Consider the following 21,390-nt stretch of genomic DNA (forward strand, 5'->3'; position numbering starts at 1 on the left):
TTTGTTATACATTTAACACCTGTGAAGGTCACTAGAGTCCATGAAGCTAACGGCACCCCTTTGCGCTGAAGCGACAACTGCCACCGGCATTTCAGTCCCTTAATCCCCCGTGTGCTGGGGACAACCCAGCCCTGGCCACCAGGGTCTCCAGTCCCAGGAGCATCACGGATGGGGCTCCAGCACCGGCGGGGTATACTTTAACGGGGAGATGCAGCAGTGCTCCCGTGGCAGGCAGCATCTTCATCATCGTTAATTATTCCGCCTTCCCTCACCTTTCCACTTGGGGTTTAGCTCAGCCCTGCTAGAAGAGGGGTTATTTCTTTAATGAAAAAAAAAGGGTCAGAAATGCGTCTCACAATTACAGAGTTCAGTCTAATTAGGACTGAAAAACACACATGTAATTGCCTTACGTGTCTGCTCCTGAGATTCCCTTTCAGTGTTAAATACGTATGGAGCACCTTCCCTGATAAATGACATTTTTCTTACACTTCACAGGGAGAAAAACTTACCCTGAAGAGGCAGAAACATGGGGAAAAGAGCCGACCCATGCTGCTACCCCCCCGGGAAGGTCTGCTCCCCTGGCTGCAAGCCAGCCCCACCACTAGGGACATTCAAGGGAACTGGAAGCAGAGAGCAGCCCCGGGGTTTGGGACAATTTCCCATGTCTATGGGTAGGGGGAAATGTGCTGAGCATAGAAATAGGTCAGAGATGAAGCAATGCATTCTCCAGTAGCCTTGCTTTCCTTGCTTAAATAGAGGAAACACCAGAAGCTGCATTTCTATTCAAAGTGAAGGCCTTTGGGCTTGAAAGCCCTAGTAGCAAATGCATAATGAGGGAAAGCAACAAATACAAGTATTTCTTCTGTATGAAGGAAATTAGGGAACATAGTGAGGAGAAAACCTCATCTGGGAAGCATACAGTATTTATTCAGGCTACATTTTTCAAAAAGAGCAGTCTAACTCTGCGCCGGCTGCAGGAAATAATTCAGTTCTCACTAAGGATAATAGTAAAATTCCCGTTTAACAGGATAACAACCCTCCTACTCTAGCCATTGCTCACTGCCTGTGGGTGCAGTGATTGTTGCTGGGGGCTGCCCACCCAGCCCCTCACCACTCCGTCCAGGATTTGGTGCCTGGGGGGGCTCTGGGGCTGTCCTCCCTGCGGTCAGGCTCCAACCTTACCTTCTTCCCAACGTATCCTTTCCCAGTGGAAAACCAGACCCATGTGCATCAGCAACACGTAATACCATTGCACAGGATGCAGTACATTTTTTTAAAAAGAGGTATTTGGAGCTGCAGGGCGTGCACTTTCCATATAAAGGGACTGAGCATTCACCCCCCTACCATGGCCTTAAAAGCAAAGTGTGAAGGGGTGAGGAGGCTGCGGGATCCGGGATAAGTGTTCCAGCAAATGCTCCACAGCGGCAGGAGGAGGGGAGTGTGTGGGAACAGGCAGGAGAAAGACCAAAGCCTAATTAAAAGGTCAGCCAGGCTGTCTCAGCCCTATGCCCTTCCTGGCTGATGAAGTGGCCTCCTTTACATCATAACCTGTCAAAATTATAAATGCAATATATCAGCCTGGATGTGGCAACTACAGCCAGAGAGAGAAAAATGTCGCTGGGATGCCGCCAGATGCCTGGCTGCGGCACTTGAGTCATCCTCGCACTTTTCAGTGCACATATTTTATTCGAGTCCAGTTGTCAGTTAGGTTTTGTGTTTATTTTGTCTCACATCGCCAGGATGGGGTTACGGGATTGCCAGGTGTATTTCGATGGGCTGGCAGGCTGGCCTGGTGTTGAGGGGTGAGCGGTGGCACAGCTCGAATCATCCTGGCTTAAGAGCTGACCACTGCAGGGTCTTACATTTATGCTTGAGGGTCCAGAAAACTGCCACAGCAGAGAGAAGTAATAACAGAAAAATCATAATGGACGAGGAAGCTGCAGAGCCCAAAGTATGAGATGACAAATTGCTTGTGAAATTGCCCAGAAGGCAGAGGCGGATGGAGAAAGATGGAGAAACTTCTCTTGACTTTGGTTAGAAAGGAGATGGAGAACCTAACTATTGATTCATTAACATTTTCTCCAAAACCTCTCATTCTATGATTCTATTGGCCTCAAGTTGCGGCAGCGGAGGTTTAGGTTGGAGATTAGGAAAAATTTCTTTACTGAAAGGGTTGTCACACATTGGAACAGGCTGCCCAGGGAAGTGGTTGAGTCACCATCCCTGGAGGTATTCAAAAAGCACGTGGACAAGGCACTTCAGTGGGCATGGTTGATGGTTGGACTCGATGATCTTGAAGGTCTTTTCCAACCTAAATGATTCTATGATTCTATTATTCTATGATTCTATGATGCCAGCCCTTTCTGCTCAGATTTCCTTCAAAGACCCCAGTAGGGCTACAGGAGAAATCCTTCGTGAAAACTCACACTGAGATCATCGTTGTCTAGTTATTCTTTTTTCCACTGCAGCTCAGACCAGCAGACCTTTCACTCTGGACCTTTCCCATAAAGGAGCACTTGAAGTCCACTTGTGGTCCTGTAAAATTGCTGGAAAATTTGGGAATGGCAAAGAGCCCCTTATATGACTTTTTTCCTTTTTCTGAGATGGTTGTCTAGCAAGAAGATGGGGATGTCCACATCTGCAAGCAGAAACACCAGTGTTGCTGGGAAATAAAGGCAAAGAGAGAAAGCAAAAGGCTGAGGTGGGGGTGAAGCACCAGAGACAGCCCCATCCCGGCATGCCGGTAGGCAACTAATTGAAACAGTATTTGCTGTCAAGTTCCCATGTTTTCATAGTGTCCCTTATGAAAAACACTGCGCATTACAGTGCTATAAATCCTTATTATCTACGTCTTCACAACCAAAAGCTTCCCATTACCCAAAAGAAGGGCGAATCCCATGAGACACATTAATGGCATTGAAAACTCCTTCTGTTATCTTAAACCTTGATTAATCAACCTTATTTAGTACATGATAGTGGGATAATTGAAGCTGTCCCCGTATTAAAAAAAAGTGCAGTAAGTACTTTAGCATCTGCAGCTCCATTTCCTTATTACATAGATATTGATGCTTTCTGGAAACTGTTGTGAAATCCTCTGTTTAGAGACAATTCCACTGATCTATATTTTCGGGGCATGTTAGTAGGGGGTTCCTGTTTGTAGCATCTTTAGCAGGAGAGCAGGATTACTGCTTCTTGCAAACCCATCTGTTCCCGCTGCTCATTCACAACCTGGAGCCACAGTCTCCTGTCATCTCCCTGTCACTTCGAAAAATAATAATCGTGCGAGGACAATATAACGGATTGTTTACCAGCGTATTTCTAGATATTAAAAGTACAATTTGGGGGTTGGTTCCGGAAAAATGGCAAATTACTTTTATGAATTTAACATAACCATGAACAAATTAGGCCTGATCTTGATCTCACTTGGGTCTACGTTCACTCACAGCTCACGGAGCTGGCTGGTATTTTTGGAATATAAAGTTTTCTGTGACATTTTTCACCACAGAGGTGATGTGGAGAGAAAAGTTCTGCAATTTTCCTGGGTTTTTTTTCTGCTTCCTTTTTGTCTCTTTTGCTTATTTTAGTGAACCTACGCAAGAAATCTTGCAAGACTTTTGCACAAAGAGAACAGCATTTTGTGTTTTCTTGATAGCATATTGTCAGGCAACAGAGGAACACAACAGAGGCAATTTGGGCCAAGAGAGTTGTTGCCTGGACAGTTTTATGTCATCTCAAGCCATCTTTGTCCTCTGAATCGTCAAGGTCCATCAAATTCTGCTGCTCCAACTGACTGCCAAGGAAAGCTGAGAAAAAAATATTGCCAATGATGCTTTGCATGTAAGAAAATTGGAATTTCAGCAATTATTATTTCTGAGTTTTTAAAAATAGGCTTTGAACAAAATACTTAGAGAAAAATTAAGCTCCAATAATATAAACCAGAGGGAAAGGATCCTGTTTCCTTCCCACTGCTCTTTTTTTCCACTGTGAAAACCAAGATGAACCAATACACTTTCCACATTTTTCCTCAGACACCATTTTCTCTTTGAGTAAAGATATAAGAGAACATGGAGCGGGGGAAAGGTCCCTTTCCAAACTGCTGGGGCTTTTTCCAATGTTTTACATTTTCCAATTAACAGCATCGGACAGTGTCTTCTAAGGCTTGAGGAAACGCACTGACAGCACAAGCAGGACCAATGACCCCATCTTCACAGCTGCTGGACTCTTTGGCAGGTGCTTTTAAGCACCAAAACAGAGGCATCGCGGACCCAACTGCGTGCAGACTGGGTGGTCTCCATGGGCTGATGCAGCTGTAACCCGGGCCAGAAGTCAGGCTCAGACTCACGATGGGAAGTGCTTGTTTTAGAGCATCTCCAGCACTTCAGAGCTTAACTTGGGGAAAGAAAAGCCCTTTCTGGTGATGTCACCTCCCCTTCCCTTGCCATTTTTATTCTCTCTCATCATTAAAAAGAAAAACGTTGATTTCAAAATCCCCCACCTTTTTCCAGCACGGTCCGAGAGGTGGGAGTCCAGGTTGCCCGGAGCTCGTGTTGTCTTTCTGGGACGGCACAAACCGTAGGTGGACCCACAGCTGAGGCGGGTTAAGGGTGGTGGGATGAGGTCTGTGTCTGAGGCAAGGGTGGACGCGGCTCCCTGGGCGTGCTCGGGCCATTCAGCTCTTATTTGTATTGGTGGTGATTTACGCCCTGGTGTTCATCTCAGGCTGCTGGGTTATTTACAACGGATCTTTCTGGAAAAAAGTACTTCAGCCCTTAATAAGCGTATTGCTTTTGGCTAAGCATGTGGGCGTTGGGGATAAAAAAACAACGGGAGGAGTACGCCAGCAGTTTACCATGTCTCAGGACTTGACACCCCCCCCTGCATCACCAGAGCTCACTTCTAAATGATAACTTAAGCCAATTATATGTGCCTCATTCATCTCTTAGATAAGAAGCAGAGAGAAATGGTTTTTCTATTTCCATAATCATGCCACTAACTAGACAAAACGTGATAATCCATAATGAGCTGGGAAGAGAATTAAATAGAGAACAGGGTCTTTTGATGACTTGCCAGTTTTCTCTAGCATCATTCATACAGGTTATTGACATAGGACCAATTTTTCACCCTTGCTTTAACAGGACTTCCATTATTACAGCTGAAAAATGGCAGGCACAAATGATGGCAGGCACATTTTGGTACCTTAATTTAAGATTTCCTCAGATTTACTAGTCCTTAATTGCACCTACAAGCCAGGTACCCAGGAAATAATGTCATGTACAAACAGCTGCAAATCTTGCTTCTGTGCGATTGGAAGCTGGTCTCCCACTCTGGCCCTCAATAACCACAAAGTGGGTTTTCCTCCCCTCCAAATGCACTCAGTTTCTCACCCTCATTGGCCATCAATGAACTCGAAATAAATCTTTGAGCCACCAGCTCCATGCAAGAGTCTGAGATGGTTTTTACAAAGTGGCTGGAAACAGAAAACCCCAAATTTGGGACAAAATTGGTGCAGTAAAATACAGTTTATACTGAGTTTTCTAAAACTTTGGAAAATATTTAAAAATACTGTGACTCCTGGAGTAATTTGGACACCTGTGTTTTCAGCTCTGCAAGGAGGAACGTGCGCCTTGGCCACCTCAAAAAGTCTGTCTTTCAGGTTTCCTTTCCCCTAGCCCTTTTCTCTGAGCCCAGACATGCCTCCAACCCTGGCAGAACAGGGGAGGAGATCTGCGACGATGTGCTGAATACCACATTGCCAACTATTTTATCTCTCTTTCGGGACACCAGAACTTTTTTCTGATAAAATGTCAATCTATCTCATTCAAAAAGACTTCTCCAGCCTTTACTTTCATGGAAAAAAACTTGCAAGGATTAAGGAAGAACCCCAGATTTTTTATTTCCATTAAACTTCTTGCAGCTCTTTAAAGGTCCTTTTTCTCTGGATGCCAATGTGCTCCCCCGTTGGGTCCCACGGTGAAGGACACCTCCATGGCCATCAGGTCCTGCGGCAGCGAGGGACCACAGTGCTGATGGGCCCAGTGCTACGCTGGGGATTGGGGTTTCTAGTAGAGACACTATGGTGCTATGTGGCACAAATGCCTCTCTCCAGCAGCCTCCCTCCAGGGAACATGAGTGAAGGTGAGTGCATGAGTGTCTTCATCAGAGTTAATTATTTTTCTTCATTCCTCTCTTTTTTCTCAGCTTCTTAGGTCGCCTGATTTGAGGCTGGGATGCACAATGTGGTAAATATGAAAGCAACAAAGGACTTTCTTTTAAAGTCTTTTCTTGGTTATTACTCATTGATTGTCTTACAGAAAACTCCAGTGGGACTGAAGGGAGGACAGAAATTCTTTCTGAATAACATGAATTCCTTTTTTTTTTTTTAAGGAGATTTAGTTGGATTTTTCTGCTCTTTCCAAGTAGAAGCTGCAGGGGTGGAGTTTTCCTCAGCTCAGACATCTCAGCTAGAGCTATTAAGAGATGGACAGAGGGGAAAAAACCTTTTCAGAAGATCTTTTTTTGACTGACTGTTCCCAGAGGCTCCCCCTGCTTTCCCCAGAACCAAAGCTCTCGGGGGGCCAGGCTGTCTACAAATTAAACTTTGAATGTGTGTGCATATCAGAGACAAGCAGATCAGCAGCAATTTGCAGTTTGTACAAAATAACATCATGAGAAAATTCAATATAGTGCCTTTCCTGTAAAACTACCCCAAGGTGCTTTGCAAATAAAACGCACTAAAATGCCGTGTGCACAGCCTACCCTCCACCAAATGATAAACATTAAGCCCTGAAACAGAAGGGACATTTATGCTTGAATCTGTATGCATTTATTGATTTTTATTCCGTCCTGACTGTGGTTGAAGCCCAAACTGAAAGAAGACCCCCACCACCAATGGGGTGTCCACCAGCCTGTAGACCACTCTTTGGTTAGACACACACGCACACATGACGTGGATGGTTTCAAGCAACGACTGCGCTCCAGCAGCAGTGCGATCATCTTGCATAGACACGTGGGTTTCAAGGTTGCACATTGTTGCATAAAACTCACCAAAATAACTTCCAAGCATCTCCGCGTTGGAGGGGAGCGGGGTTGCCCGTGGCACAGACGGCCTCCACGCTGCTGGAGTGGGAGCTTTTTTCAGGGACACCCAAACATGCTGGCCTTGAGGTGGCCTTGTCTACCTTGTCTACCAGACTGGAAAAGCATGCAAAGCAGAGCAATAAATAGATCAGGAGTGATAAGAAATGCAGAGGAGGAGATAAGAAAGGAGCTTGACAAAGTTCATGGCCAGTGCAGGGTGGGCATTTCCTTCATCAGAACAGCAAAATATGCCCAGTCTCTTGGCAATGCCTTGCTGACTATTCCCATCCAAGCCTGGTGAAGAGTAATTTTGGTTTTTTTTCTCAAAAAGCTGATAGCCACATCTTCAGTGTGGTTTGTGGGATAAAATCACTGCCATTTTGGAAGTGCAAATCAGCTGTACCTGCCACAAAGTCAGCAGAGATTTACCACCATCATTTAGCACACCACTCATAGATTAAAGGGGCTTGTCCTTTTCACTTCACCTTATTTATGATTTTCAAATAATAAAGCATTCAGGCAGAAATTACGGCCCTGTTAAGCCATAGATATGTCCATATTCATCCCCTGTAAATGTACCTGAGAGCTGAAAGTTCATCAGTTTGACTTCAGGAATGAATCTGAACTGGAGCCAAGCAAACATTGGACCTAGACCAGCTTGGGTTTATACCAGCTTTACAACAACCCCTTTGCTTTGGGACTTCAGGCAAGGCATAGCCCATTTGTGTTTTCATCTGGGTTTCACACAACCCGGCGTTGCCCAAACGTTTACGAACTTTTAGTGAAAACTTCTAATTCAACGTTGTAACACGGTAACTAGACCAAGCTAAGAGTAATCGGTCTGGAGAGGGAGTAGCTATAGCTGGGATGTTTATTAAGGCATCATTAAACACCTGAACAACATCATTTGTTTCCTGAGAACAGGCCAGAGCAGGTCAGAAACATCCATCGGAGCTGCCGGTCGGTCAGGCTGAAGCCAGGGGGAGAAGCTGTAACTCAAGAAGGTCTCAAAACCTGGAGGGGTGAATGCAATACCCACCACCAGCTCAGGCTGTGGCCGGCTGCAGCACCGACAGCCCCTTGCCCAGCCAAGGGGTCACCGATGGGGAATAACACCAGTTGGGCATCCCGGTGCCGGTGGGCTCACACAGGGTGGGATGGGGCCAGATTGTGCTGCTGCCTTTGGTGGAGTGGGGGGTGCCTGGTTTTCCCCCTCTCTCAGCTGCAGGCTCGCGAGTGGGGCTGTATTTTTTCATGGCTAATTTTTCCACATGGCCAAGTCCCTGCGCGGCACTGGGGGTGTGCGGGAGGCAGCCGCAGCAGGGACACGTCTTTAGGGCTCGGAGCCCCCCTGTCTGCCAGGCAGGCAGCCAGCCTGGCCCTCCTGCCCGTGCGGGCAAGTTTAATTATTCCCAAGGGTCTGTCAAAAAAAAAAAAAAAAGGAAAGAAAAGGACAGTGTGTGCTGAGCCCTGTGCTTGAAAAGAGTCTCTCAGCAGCTTCCAAAAGCGCTGAGCTGGCATGTGTTTGTTTGCACACATGGGTCTCCATGGAAAAGCTCGTGTGCAGGGAAGGACGGCCCTGCGGCTTCGGCAGGGCGAGCTCCTGCGTGAAGCACCGACACCGGCCGCATCCCACCCTGCACCTCACCTGGGAGCTCTGTGCCCTCCCTGTTCCTCCCCATCCCCACCTTCGACCTCTTCGTTCAGATATTAAAGCCGTGCTTCGCCATAACGCAGCTCCTGTTCAAGGAGGCTACGGATATCCAGGGACGATGCATCCGCTGATGGAAGAAAAGGGACGGTGGTCCCAGCTGGGCTGTGGGGACACGGTGCTGGTGCCCAGTTGTGCCCAGCACCTGCAGAGCTGAAACGGGGTCAGGATGATTTTGGCCGTGCAGTGCGTGAGGACAGTCACACTTGCGAATGCTTCGGTTAATCCCAGACCGGTCTGGCACGTAGCACGTGTAATAGCTAACACATTTGGAAACCTGACAGTCCTTGCCCAGAATAAGGAAAGTGTGGAGCATAGCGTTGCGTTAATTAACGTGGCTTTTAAAACAGTTTTGCTCGGCTCAGACCCGCAGCTTTGCTGCTTACCCGGGTTGCCAGCCCGCACTGCCCACGGTGGGAAATGTGGCATCCCCAGCCCAGCCGTCTCCTCCCGGGGATGTGAAAATGAACCTCAGTTTAGCTCTGACAGTGGCGTGAAGAGCAGACACGGGCTTTTGCTGTGACTGCTGGACAGGCCTGAGAGCGGCTGCATCCTCTCCGACCGGGAGGGGATGGATTTGGACCCCATGTCCATACAGTTCCTAGCAGTGGCTCCCCGGCGGGCATCAGGGAGCAAGGGGTGCTTTGCCTTCCAGCGCTTGTCATCGCAGGTCATGCAAGGCATTTGCTGTGAATAACCCAGATTATAATGAGTGCAGCTGAACTCCAGCATCGCAGACAGGCCTCTTTGGGATGCAGCAGGATGGGATGATGAGGGATGCTCTGGCCAAGCACCGGATTCATTCAGCAGGCAGTGTGCAGGACCCTGTTTGCATTCTTCTTCCAAACCTTCCAAAGAGAGACTGCCTGGGCCATACCGTATGGGCACTGACCAAACTCACCCCAGTGCTGCCAAGCCGTAACCATGAGGGCACAGCCTTGCCCTTGTTTATACCCCACAGGGTAGAGTTAGGAAGCAGATGTTGTTATTGTTTCCACTAATTGGCTGTTTCGAGCAGCCACTATTTGCACAAGTGACCTGAAGGGTTCTCATTCCTGTTTGTAACTTCATTTCAGAAGGTGCAAGAGCCCCCCCCGACCCCCTCAGCTGATCTCTAGGTGTCATATTCTCAGTATTCCTCAAGTCAAACTCTTGGAGCAGATATTTTTGTTAAATTTATTCCTACTGTCGTGGTTTAACCCCAGCCAGCAACTAAGCACCACGCAGCCGCTCACTCACTCCCCCCCCATCCAGTGGGATGGGGGAGAAAATCAGGAAAAGAAGTAAAACTCCTGGGTTGAGATAAGAATGGTTTAATAGAACAGAAAAGAAGAAACTAATAATGATAATGATAACACTAATAAAATGACAACAGTAGTAATAAAAGGATTGAAATGTACAAATGATGCGCAGGGCAATTGCTCACCACCCGCCGACCAACACCCAGCCAGTCCCCGAGCGGCGAAAAAAACCCTGCCCCCCCTTCCCAGTTCCTAAACTAGATGGGATGTCACATGGTATGGAATACACTGTTGGCCAGTTTGGGTCAGGTGCCCTGGCTGGGCATGAGAAGCTGAAAAATCCTTGACTATAGTCTAAAAACTACTGAGCAACAACTGAAAACATCAGTGTTCTCAACATTCTTCACATACTGAACTCAAAACACAGCACTGTACCAGCTACTAGGAAGACAGTTAACTACATCCCAGCTGAAACCAGGACACCTACCAAGCCACTTCATTGAAAATTCAAGTCTATGAACATCACGGGCTGGACTCTGTCCTGCCTTTTGATGGCTCCAGTGGAAGAGGAGGAGAGCAGAGACCATCTCCCCTGGCCCAGCTCAGGGCACAACCCTCCCCATTGACACTCACGACTGATTCTGATGATACCCGTCATCAGTCCTGCTGAGCTGTCATTCCCCGTTTCTATTGGACCTGAAGTCCTCACTGAAGCAAAGAAATTGTAGGAAAGGCTTGTGTCTCCTTCCAAGCCTGCCTGTAGACTTACAGGTTGCACTTGCAATAGGAAGGGGGAGGATATGCCAGGAGGGCATCAGGTTCCTCATTTCACACCTCCAAAATGGCAGTGAAGCAGCTGGTCAGGAGCAGTGTGATGTTTACCCGGAGAGGCCGGGCTCAGAGGGTTGCAGGACCCAGCTGGGTAAACCCTGGTCTGCCCTCCTCACTGACCCTGCTCCGAGAGAGGCTACGGACCTCCTGAGGCCCCTTTCAACCTATATCACCCTGTGACCTTGCGAGCCTAAATTCCCCCCCAGGGTACTCCCAGGGACCCCCTCCTCAGTGCTGGGTAAATGGGGGATAATCACATCATTACTTTAGAGGGCTGGACTAGTCCTGACTGCCAGCTCCTGCCTCTGACTGCCAAACGCTCCCTTCCCCCTTTTGCCAGGGATAATACCATGCCTTATGCGTGCTTATTCCCATTGCTAGAAACCATTTTCTTAGACATGGTGTATCTGTCAAAAAAAAAAAAGAAATGAAATAAATAATGTCACAGGTTAAAAGGGATTAGGTGGATGGACTCATCTCATTAGTCACACAAACCCGTCAGCAGGAGCTGGAACCTGAATATGCAAACAGCACACAGCACTAAATATCCTAATGTATTTTAGAGTGGTCATTTCTAATTAGCACTTGAATCCAACACCCTACTTAGCCTAATTAGAGACATAACAAAAAGCTGTTTGAGCTCACATGCATATTGAATATGCAGATCTCTAGCATCTAGTGCTGCCCTTCTCCAAAGAGCAACAGCAAGCAAAGCGTCTCAGCATCCAGCACGGATGAAAACTGGCCCCAGCATGGACATAAACTGGTCCCATGAAGCCAATGTATTGAAAATCTGCACCATTAACTCCATTAAGAGGTTTTAAATGTAAATCTGAAAGGTTTTGATTAGAGTTATGTTACAGGGGGGAAAGGCAGCAAACCCATGGTTTAGGAGGTACTGTATTTATTTTTTGCATATCTAATCCAGAAGATTTTACAGGCTAATTTAAGCCAGGAAACAGAAGGAAGGTAGAGGAGGAAGAGGAATGGGGGGAAGAATCATAGAATCATACAATCATAGAAACATTTGGGCTGGAAGGGACCTTTAAAGGTCAGCTAGTCCAACCCCCCTGCGATGAGCAGGGTCATCTTCAACTAGATCAGATTGCTCAGAGCCCCGTCCAACCTGACCGTGAATGTTTCCAGGGATGGGGCATCGACCACCTCTCCGGGCAACCTGTTCCAGTGTTTTACTACCCTCATCGTAAAAAATTTCTTCCTTATATCTAGTCTAAATCTACCTTCTTTTAGTTTAAAACCATTACCCCTTGTCCTACCGCAACAGGCCCTACTAAAAAGATGTCCCCATCTTTCTTATAAGCCCCCTTTAAGTATTGAAAGGAATCCAGCCGCACAGGTAGCTATTTCAAAGCTGGTGACATGAGGGTTAAAAGCACCATGCGGCTTTGCAGATCTGCCAGGCAAGACAAAATAGGCGTCATTTCTAAGCCTTGCTTTTTTAAGACGAAGCAAGCACACCCCCGCACATCCATAAGGCATGGAGCAAATGCCGAAAAACCACTCTGCTTCGTTTGTACACACCTCATTTTCGGAGATGGATTTAGCCAAGCGCTGGGAGGATTTCATTGTGAATGAAGAGAAGGGGTGCTATCGGCTCCATGGAAACCCGGCCAGCAGCTGGGATTGGCGGGGCCGTATCCAGGCTCGGCAGCAGCCATAACGCCGAAATACAAGTACTGTTAATATTTAACACGGCGCAGGGACGTGGTAAAACCTAGCAACCCCACGGCAGCGGTTATGCAATTCTCCATTAATAGCTCAAAGGGATTGAGCATCATCTTAACATCCCCTCCCCCCCGGTTCTATATATGAGGGTTTTTTCTTCCCTGTTGCTAAACCTTAAAGTGAGAGGAAACAAAGAAATTGCTATTACATAATACAGACTTACAGCCAAGTTGTAGTCCTGCTGTTTTGGAAACATTCGGGGGGGGGGAGGGAAGTTGAAAGCTAAGAAGAGCAATGTGATAGGATCCTATTTTATTTTTTTTCTTCTCCCTCCTTCCATTTTCTAACTTCCCAGTTAAATACATTTATTTGCTCCGAGATCTGTCGGACCTCATCTATTACTGAGCCATTAAGTAAGCAGGACCTTTGGCAGCGATAATTATGTCAGACAGGTCTACAAGATAGGATTATGCATTGTCATGATTGCCCCATTTCTTAAAGAAAAAAAATGACATTTGTTGAAGGTGGGGGCTTGGTTCAGGCATCACACGGGCTTTGCACACACAACGTCACCGCCAGGTAAGGGTGATCCACCTCCGTCTGTCCGCAGTGACGTGGGCTAATGCCAGCAGTGGGCTTGCTCCTGGAGGTGCTCAGCTCCGACGTGGAGCTGGCTGCAGGGGGAATATGGGAATCCCTGAACCCCAGCAGCATCTTAGGGTGGCCTCAAGGGCCTGGGATGGCTGGGCTGCCATCAGGCTTTGTAGAGGCCAACAACTGCTGCGCCACAGGGATGCTCTTGCTCTGCTGTTTATTCTCACGTCTGATAGCATAGTAGAGGCTGAATGATTACAATTTGCATCACGGTATTTCTCAGGAGATATCTACTGCATTTAGGTTTGTTTTAATGTTCCTGAACACTGTTCTGAGCATCTTACCCAAGCAGAGGACAAGAACCCAAGGACGTAGGTCACCCCAAAGCCGCTCAGGATCTAGCCAAAAGGTATCTGCAAAAATAGCATTTCTGTGGTCAGCGAGCTGTCCCACGTGAAAACAGGGGAAATGGAGGGCCTGGTGCACCTCATCAGGGAGACTCAACCCTTCACAGGTCTGAAGCTCTGGTTTAAAGCTATGGTTCGGGCCAGTGCTAGGGAACCCTGGTTATTGGGAGGAAAGCTGCGTTTAGGCAAATATCAGACAGGGTGCTGCAGTGGCACCTGGAGGACCACAGTCATTTATGGCTCTCCTGCAGGATGTTCCACCATGGGCAGGTAGGTGCTCTGCATTTCCCATTAGCAAGCGCTCACACATCTCTTTCTGTGCCTCAATTCTTTGAGTGTAAGGTGGAATCAGTATTTCCTTATTTCTTAGGGCTGTTGTGAGGATACATGCAAGCCTGTGAGTTACTCAGTGTATAATAACATCTGAAGTTCCCACAAAATAATTTAAAATATCTCCAAAACCCAAGCCTCAACTCCCAAGGAGTACCACTGCACTTTTCTTGCTGCTTTGTGTTTTTCCTACATGGAAGAGGGGCCTTCCTTTAGCCCCTGAGTGAAAGGAAAGGTCTCGAAACAAGATAATATATGTCGTCTAGATCCTTTTTCTCTTTTCTGTGTTAGGTAGCTAACCACCCTAGGAAAACAAGCCATAAATCAATTGAAAGCCTAATCTACAGTTTGCCAATCTGAAAAGCAGACTGCCCCAGGAATGCAACTGCAGCTCACTAAAACAATGGGAATAAAGAAAAAGAAAACAATTCCATTTTGCACTTTGTAATTCAGTAGAGCTGCAGAGACATCAGACGTGCAGCAATCCTCCACAAGCTTCACCATCACCTTAAGTCCACGGTCTCCTCCCAAGCCATAAACATGCAGAGGGCTCTGGTTTCCAGGTGCAGACAGGTTGTAGCCTGCAGCTCAGCTGGAGAGAATTAGGCTCAGGTCTTCTCCTATAAAGAGACTGAGGGAGGCTGGTGGAGGGGTTTTCCACTTTTGCTCTCTTGTCTTCTAGTCTTTGAGCAGAATTAGGGCTCTTTGAGCTTTTGCTTAAGGAAATGCTACTAGTCTTTGCTTTTAGGGGTATTAAGGTATTCTATGCCTGCTTTTAGCAAGACAAGAAAGCACAGGGGCTAGGTGGGTTTTGTTGGGTGAGTCTGACACAGTCGGTGGTGCCAGGGCTCCTGGCTCCCACCATGTCCTAGCGGGTCTTCGGCAATCCAACCAGCAGCAAGGCTGCCGAGAGTGGTGATGGGGAGGAAGGTTGTTGGGAAGGGACGTGTCTGTGTGAGGGCACCAGCCTCCCCCTCGGGGACAGCATATTGAATAACACAAGAATAGCATCTTGTGTTGAGGTCTAGTTTCACGCAGGTTGAGTGTTGGTGCCATAGAGCAGTCTGTTATTTTCCTGCATCCTTGGATGAAGAACTGCCCGACAGGAGCATGAAATGGAGGAGGAAGCACCAGACGACAATGCTCTTCAGAGACACCACATGCTCTTTACTTAAACAGGTAAACTTTTAAGGATAATAAGCCTCTAGATCCTCTGCAACACTCAAAGCGCTTCCATAAGCAATGCAGCAATGAGGAAGAAATGTCATTTTCAAATGCAACTGTGTCCTCAGTGAGGGAATGTATCAAATTGGGACTAGTCTTCAGAACAAAAACCTGCCCCAAAAAAACAGAAATGAGGAGAAATAAGGAAAGAAATCCAATGAGGTTGCAAACGCAATCTGAATTTAAAGGCTCAGACCACAAAGTGGTACAGAAAAGCAGCAGGAGACTCATTAACAGTTTGCAGTCCCTAATGGGTGACTAAAAAAGAAAGTTTGCTGCAAAGAAATGCTAGTACTGCTTCAGGACTTCTGATTTTTTAATCAGGGATCTCAGGCCCTCATAAATCAAGATGAGAGCAGTGCAAGCTGTGGGATACCTGTTCCCAGATCAGGCCAGCTGGAAATGAAGCCAAAGCCAACAAGTTCCCCAGACTGGGGGCTGCGGGGGCTGTCTGGAGGAAGCAGTTATGGCCAATGCTGGAGGCTGCCCCGTGGAGTCCTGTCATTATTTAGGCAGAAGAAAGAAACACCCCCTTCTTCCCTCACTTGCACTAAAACTAACCCTCAGTCAGCCAGAGAAGTGGTCTCTATTTTTAATACCTTTTTTGCACTTCATTACTGAGGGCCTCGAGAAAACTATGTCATCGGTGATGACATAACGAATGGAAGTAGTTGCAGGGCAGTATAAGTGAAGGGGAAATTAAGCTATTTAGCACATGGGCAGGAGACGTGTTTGGGTCGAGGCAGGGATTTTTTTAATTAAAAAATTGGAGACAATCGCCTTGCCTTTAATGGAATAAGCACCAAGGCAACTTTATCAGGCCTGCAGACTCCCCCAGCTACCTCTGTCTGCTGTAAGAAAAGTAGAAGAGACGAGTGGGCAGAGTCCGGTTCCTATGTAAAGATTGCATGGCCGGACCTGCCCTAGAGCTGCAAAGCAACCAGACACTGAAATCCGGCCAGTTTTTTGTCATTTCTGCAGTGCTGTCCAAATGTGCTGTGGCTATTTTGGCTTCAGCCATTTCTTTCCCCCTTTCTAGCCTAATTGGTATGGCTTCTTGACTCCTGGTTAATGGGAAGGGTTAAAATGTTTATTATACTGGAACTTGATTTGCAGAAAAAAGCTTGGACTTTTTTGTGTTGTGTGTGACTGGAGAAGCAATTGTGATTTCTGCTACTGTGGTTAATAATATTTGGAAATAATCTTTAACTGTTTATGCAAATGGAGCTCACACTGTCTTTTCTCATTAATTACTGAAGTCTGCGTAACTAAACCTTAACACTGGCCCGTGTGTCACCACCTGCATCTTGGGCTTTTTGCTCTGTTTTTATGAATGGGTGGTGGAAAGTTTTTTACATGGTGGGTGAGGTCAGAGATAAAGCATAGGAAAAGCTGGGCTGCTGTTATGAAATTACTTCTCATTCCTCAGTCTGTGGGGACTTGCAGACATTTTCAAAAATAAGGGAGGAGCACTCTTAACTCACGAACACAGGAATGAGATTCCTGTTCCCATCTAGGATCAAAGTGCCCTGACCACATCAAAGTGGAAACGCAAGCGCTCGGCTGGTTGTGCTCGTTATCCCCCATGGAAGTGGTGATGCCAACCTGTGAGCAAACTGTAGTGACCCGATATCTTTTTTTCTTCCATGCATTTGTTGTAATTTTCTTTGGAGACATGTCAGTGCTCTGCATAGAGACCAAGGGTCTTGTCTTGTTTTAAATAACACAGTACACGATAGGACAGCATTTCATTGCCTTGCTGAGGTGCAGGGACCCCTTTCTGCTCGGTAGGATATGAAGCCTGATAACTATTTAGATTTAAATATTCCTTGTAGAATATGGTGGTAATGAAGCCTTCGAAGCCAATGGGTGGTTAGCTCTGGATGTTGCTTTGAAATCTGATGTTGTGGTAGAGAAAATCAGAAATCAGTGGTCGGGTTGGCACAGAGGCTGATTGCAGCCCTGCTCAGGGAAAAAGTGGGGCTAGAAAATGCACCTCTTCCATAGGTGAGCATAAAGACATTGCACCGCATTGCTGCAAAAGCCCATTTCTATCTTGTCTTTATTCAATGGCCAGTGCTGGGTGGCTTGGGAAGAGTATTAGGACAAGGCAAATGCAGTCAGACAGTATCTTCCCAGCTGCCAGTAATCTGCGACATTTGATTTTAATTGTCCTCAGTGGACCTTTTTTCAAGAATTCTACAGCTTTTTGGATTCGTTTATATTTTTGGTATCCGTAACATCTTGCGGCAATCATGGGTGGTTTACGAGGCATTAATGCACATGAATAGAGATATAGGTCAATTATGTTTTGGTAACATTGAGCAAGTTCTTTCAAATACTTTTCCACCTTAACAGGAGAGCAGACATCAAATGGTATCTGGCTGGACTCCAAGACAAATAAATGATGCTGATGTTCAAAAAGGAAACGCTGTTGTCCTTAAATAGTCAAGCATTGTTCTCAGACTTCCTGCAATAATCTCTGCCTTTTTACCCGAAAAGATTCCTGCCTGTGTGGGTCCTGAGACTCCTCTGATGTCTGTCTGCTGTATACTTGTAGCATTTGTGATTTTTATCCTTTTTTCTTCTTTGAACAATCCTGTGCCTAATACACAGCATGTAGCATTTGGTGGCATTGGAAGGGATGAAGTGGATATTCATGTAACCTCCTGGATAAAATATCCAGAAGGTGATATCTGTCCATAAAGCTTGTGATCACCAGTTTGGCTAGTGCTAGGGAGATGCATGAACTAGAGAGAAGCTACCCCAGTGATGCGGCACACGGGTAATATACAGCGATGTCAACAGTGAATGATGGGATGATGAGACCAATTGGGGACTTTGCTGTTTAGTCAGTGGTACCCGAGCATACACAGCAGCTCATAAAGGCAACAGCAACTTTTGGGAGAATTATGGTGATAAAACCCTGAGAGAGGAAAGTGCGACTGAGATGGCAGAATAGCCCAGAAACATATGGAGCAATGTCCAGCATGGCTGGGGATGGAGACTTTGGCTGAAGGTGATCTGAAACAGCTGCTCAAGAGCTTCAGAGTGATATAAAATAGGGAATATCGTGGTGGTGGGAGAACGGAGCCAGCAGCTCTTGTGCCTGATGGAAAGCTATTGCCAGCAAAGCGGGAGGCTGAGCTATCGCAGGAGACATCGTCATGGGAGATGATGATCTGGGGCAGAGCCAGAGCGAGCATCCAACACCACAGCAGCGGCTGTGTGCCAAAAGTGTCAGTTGTTCTCTAGAGCTGGATGCGAGAGAGGAGAAAACCTTTAGCCCATAGGGTGTGAGTCCTTGGGGAAGCAGGGCAGTTTGTCTATTACTTCTGATCACAAATAAACCACGGATAAACACAGTTCAGGAATTTGTAGGCACAACGTAGAACAAGTGGGAATCCTGCATTCCACCGTGGCATCTGTATTTTTCTCCTGGGAACTGTTGTTCCCCCCCCCCCCCCCCCCCAATTATCCTCTTCCCATCTCGCTGTTACTCTTCTGTAAATTAGTGAGTGGCATAAAAAAAGGCATGCGACAGGCATACCCCAATCAACATTTGCTGGCGATTCAACTTTAAAAGTCTCCTCTGCATGTTAATGGGGCTGTGATGGGACATGGGCATGGAGATCCTCTCCCCAGTGCCTGGCCAACTTAGGAATTAAACCTGTGTGATAGTGGTGCTGGGAGCAGTCCAGTACCACAATGTCTTTTTGTGGGACCTGATCCTTTGAAGAAGAGGGGTTGATCCTGTATTTCATTTTTGCTGAGGAGTACTGGCCCAGGCTAGCTGTGCTGTGAGGTGTCAGCAGCTTCTCCTGGCTCTTGTCCCCCAGTCTCCAAAGAATATTTTGGGACAACCTCATGTGGGAGTCCAGTGACACGGTCCTGTGCTCCTGCACAGGCGGATAACGATGGTTGTGTGCTACTAATAAATTGAAGCATCTGCCACCAAAATATATTACAGGATTTGGAGGCTAATTTGACATCTTTGCTGATGGGTTGTCCAATCCGCATATCTTATTTAAGTTATGCTTATAAATACGCCATGACCTATGAACACTTCGGTAATGGGTTTGAGTCAGGAATGAGTTGTGCTGAAGTAATTATTTATTCACTTAATAGAGACTGATGGTTTTGCTCAGCTGGGAGCTGTGTATAATTAAAACCATGGTCCCTGCCCCAAGAGGTTTCCAGTCTGAAAGATGACGCAAAGGCTGTGCCAGAATTTGTGGGAATCCCATGTGCCCATATCGGGTGTTCAGAAAATTACATTTTTGTAAAAACTGTGAGCTCTTTGTATACAACAGGAGACACAGGCCATTTGGGGCTAGTGTGTATTTAACACAGATTTTTGTTTGTACGGCTGCAACACCAAACGAGAGGTGGCTGCTGTAGGTCAGAGGTCCTCCCAAAAGCTGAGAGAGAAACTCAAACTTGCAAAAAAAATACACCTCGCCCTGAAACTATGCTCAGTGTAACCTGAGGACACACATTGCCCAAACCAGAGCTGCCCCCCTTAAACCCAGCCCAGGCAAGTGTGGGAGCTGGTGCCCATACCCCCGTGCAGACAGCATGCCCCAGGCAGAGCAGTGTTGATCAAAGAGACCTGGTCTAGAGCCATACCCGACACACAGCTGATTTGCAGCTGCAGGGAGCCATTGCCTCTCCCCAGACCTAAAGAAGGGCTTGTGTGCCTGAAAGCTTGGCTGTTTTTTTACTAATTATATAATTTGGCTTAAAAAAAGCTATTACCTCTCCATCAAATCTTGTGTCTCTCTGAATAGGTTGGCACATTTCCTAATAGAACCAGAAACTGCTTCTTAAACAGAAGTTTGACCATTATTGTTATTAAAATAGAAAAGGAAATGGAGGCTCGTTCACAACAAAGTGATATTTATTACTCAGTTTAATTGCTTAATGTAAAGCGCATGACTGGGGATTTGAAGGGGCTGATTTGCAGTTTGGTCACCCTTTGAAACAAAGCCACGCATTGCAAAATCGCATGTTGAAACTCAAGGATTGAAATGGCTTGGGCAAATGGGAGAGGAATAGGAGTCGTTAGCAAAGACCGAAGCGAGCCGGGATAATTCTGCTGAGAAAAATTCATCCTCGAAACATGCAGCGTCGGGACCGCCGCCTTGTCCAGACCCGCACCCTCGAGCAGGGTGGGAGATGCTGGTGTGGGATGCCTGGAGGCTGGCTCAGACCAAAATTAGCCGGTGGAGGATGTGGCTGTGGAGGGGACCAGGCAGACAATGTCGTGTTTCGCACAGGCTATGGCACGTTTTGTACAGGACCAGGCAGGCACCCTCGGCGGAGCAGGGCAGGTAGCAAGGGTGAGCAGGGGGATGCAAGCACAAGCAATGCCAGCCCCAAATATCTGAGCTGTCCGTAGGTGTGAACAGGTGGTAGGTGAAAATCTGCCCCAGTAAATCTGACTCCCGTGCCATGAGCGCTGCAAAATCTCCCCCAGCCCCGACCGTGGCCACACTCTCCTGCAGAGTCTCAGCTAAGCCATGTAGCCGGTGCCACGCTCCTGTCCTTGTTTTAATGGGGAAAAAGTGTGGTGCAGGGTGTTGCATTCAGGCTAAGCGTGGCCCCAGCCCCCCATTGCTTTCCAGAGGGCTGGCCCCTGCCTGCGAGGTGCACCAGGTACGGCCCCCCAGTCCTGCACCCCCCACCAGCAGGACCCCACAACCATCTCCTTGGCTCAGGCTTGTCCACTTTATAGCTCAGGCTTTGGGACACACATACAGGTTTTACAGCCTTAATACAAAGGGGGATAGTTCAAACAAGTATTTTCTGCCCAGCCCCTCCCCAGCAAGTGCTGAAACCAACGTTTCCCACGAGTGATTCAGCAGCACTGGGGGAAGCAGGAGCTGCCCCGCTCCAAGGTCTGTCAACATGCAATAAATCCAGCATGACGGCAATGAAATATTTTTTTTTTTTTGCATGCCTGGAAAGCCGCTTTTATCAGTGGCAATACCGATGGCATGACTTCAGGGGGTGGGGAGGTTTGACTCCTGGGCGCAGCAGCTCCAGGCCCTGGAGAGGGGGAATTCACCGTCATCCACCCCGGGAGACCGAGGGGCACCCTGTGCTCACACCAATCACCAGCAAAGCCCCCCCCCGCAAACCTGAACCCCATCCCTCAAAAAACAGTCCAAAGTCCTTTTCCTAGGAATGAGAGTGAGCATTTTCCCTAAAGATGCCCTGAATATCACCCATCCCGCTATGTCAAGGGCTCCCAGCACAGCTCCTCTGCAGCAGGCAGACGGGGCCC

The 21,390-nt window shown here is 47.2% G+C and overlaps 1 long non-coding RNA gene across 1 annotated transcript in view; it reads left to right on the forward strand.

Annotated features, from left to right (window-relative positions):
- The window catches only part of LOC138686905 (uncharacterized), an 80,013-nt gene extending 72,689 nt beyond the window's left edge, over positions 1-7,324 (forward strand). Inside the window, exon 5 of the long non-coding RNA XR_011326233.1 lies at positions 496-7,324. This is a non-coding gene — a long non-coding RNA (uncharacterized lncRNA). The remainder of the gene's footprint in view (positions 1-495) is intronic.
- The last annotated feature ends 14,066 nt before the right edge of the window (positions 7,325-21,390 follow it).

The sequence above is a fragment of the Haliaeetus albicilla genome, chromosome 9 (genome assembly GCF_947461875.1).
Source record: "Haliaeetus albicilla chromosome 9, bHalAlb1.1, whole genome shotgun sequence".
NCBI classification, from domain to species: domain Eukaryota; kingdom Metazoa; phylum Chordata; class Aves; order Accipitriformes; family Accipitridae; genus Haliaeetus; species Haliaeetus albicilla.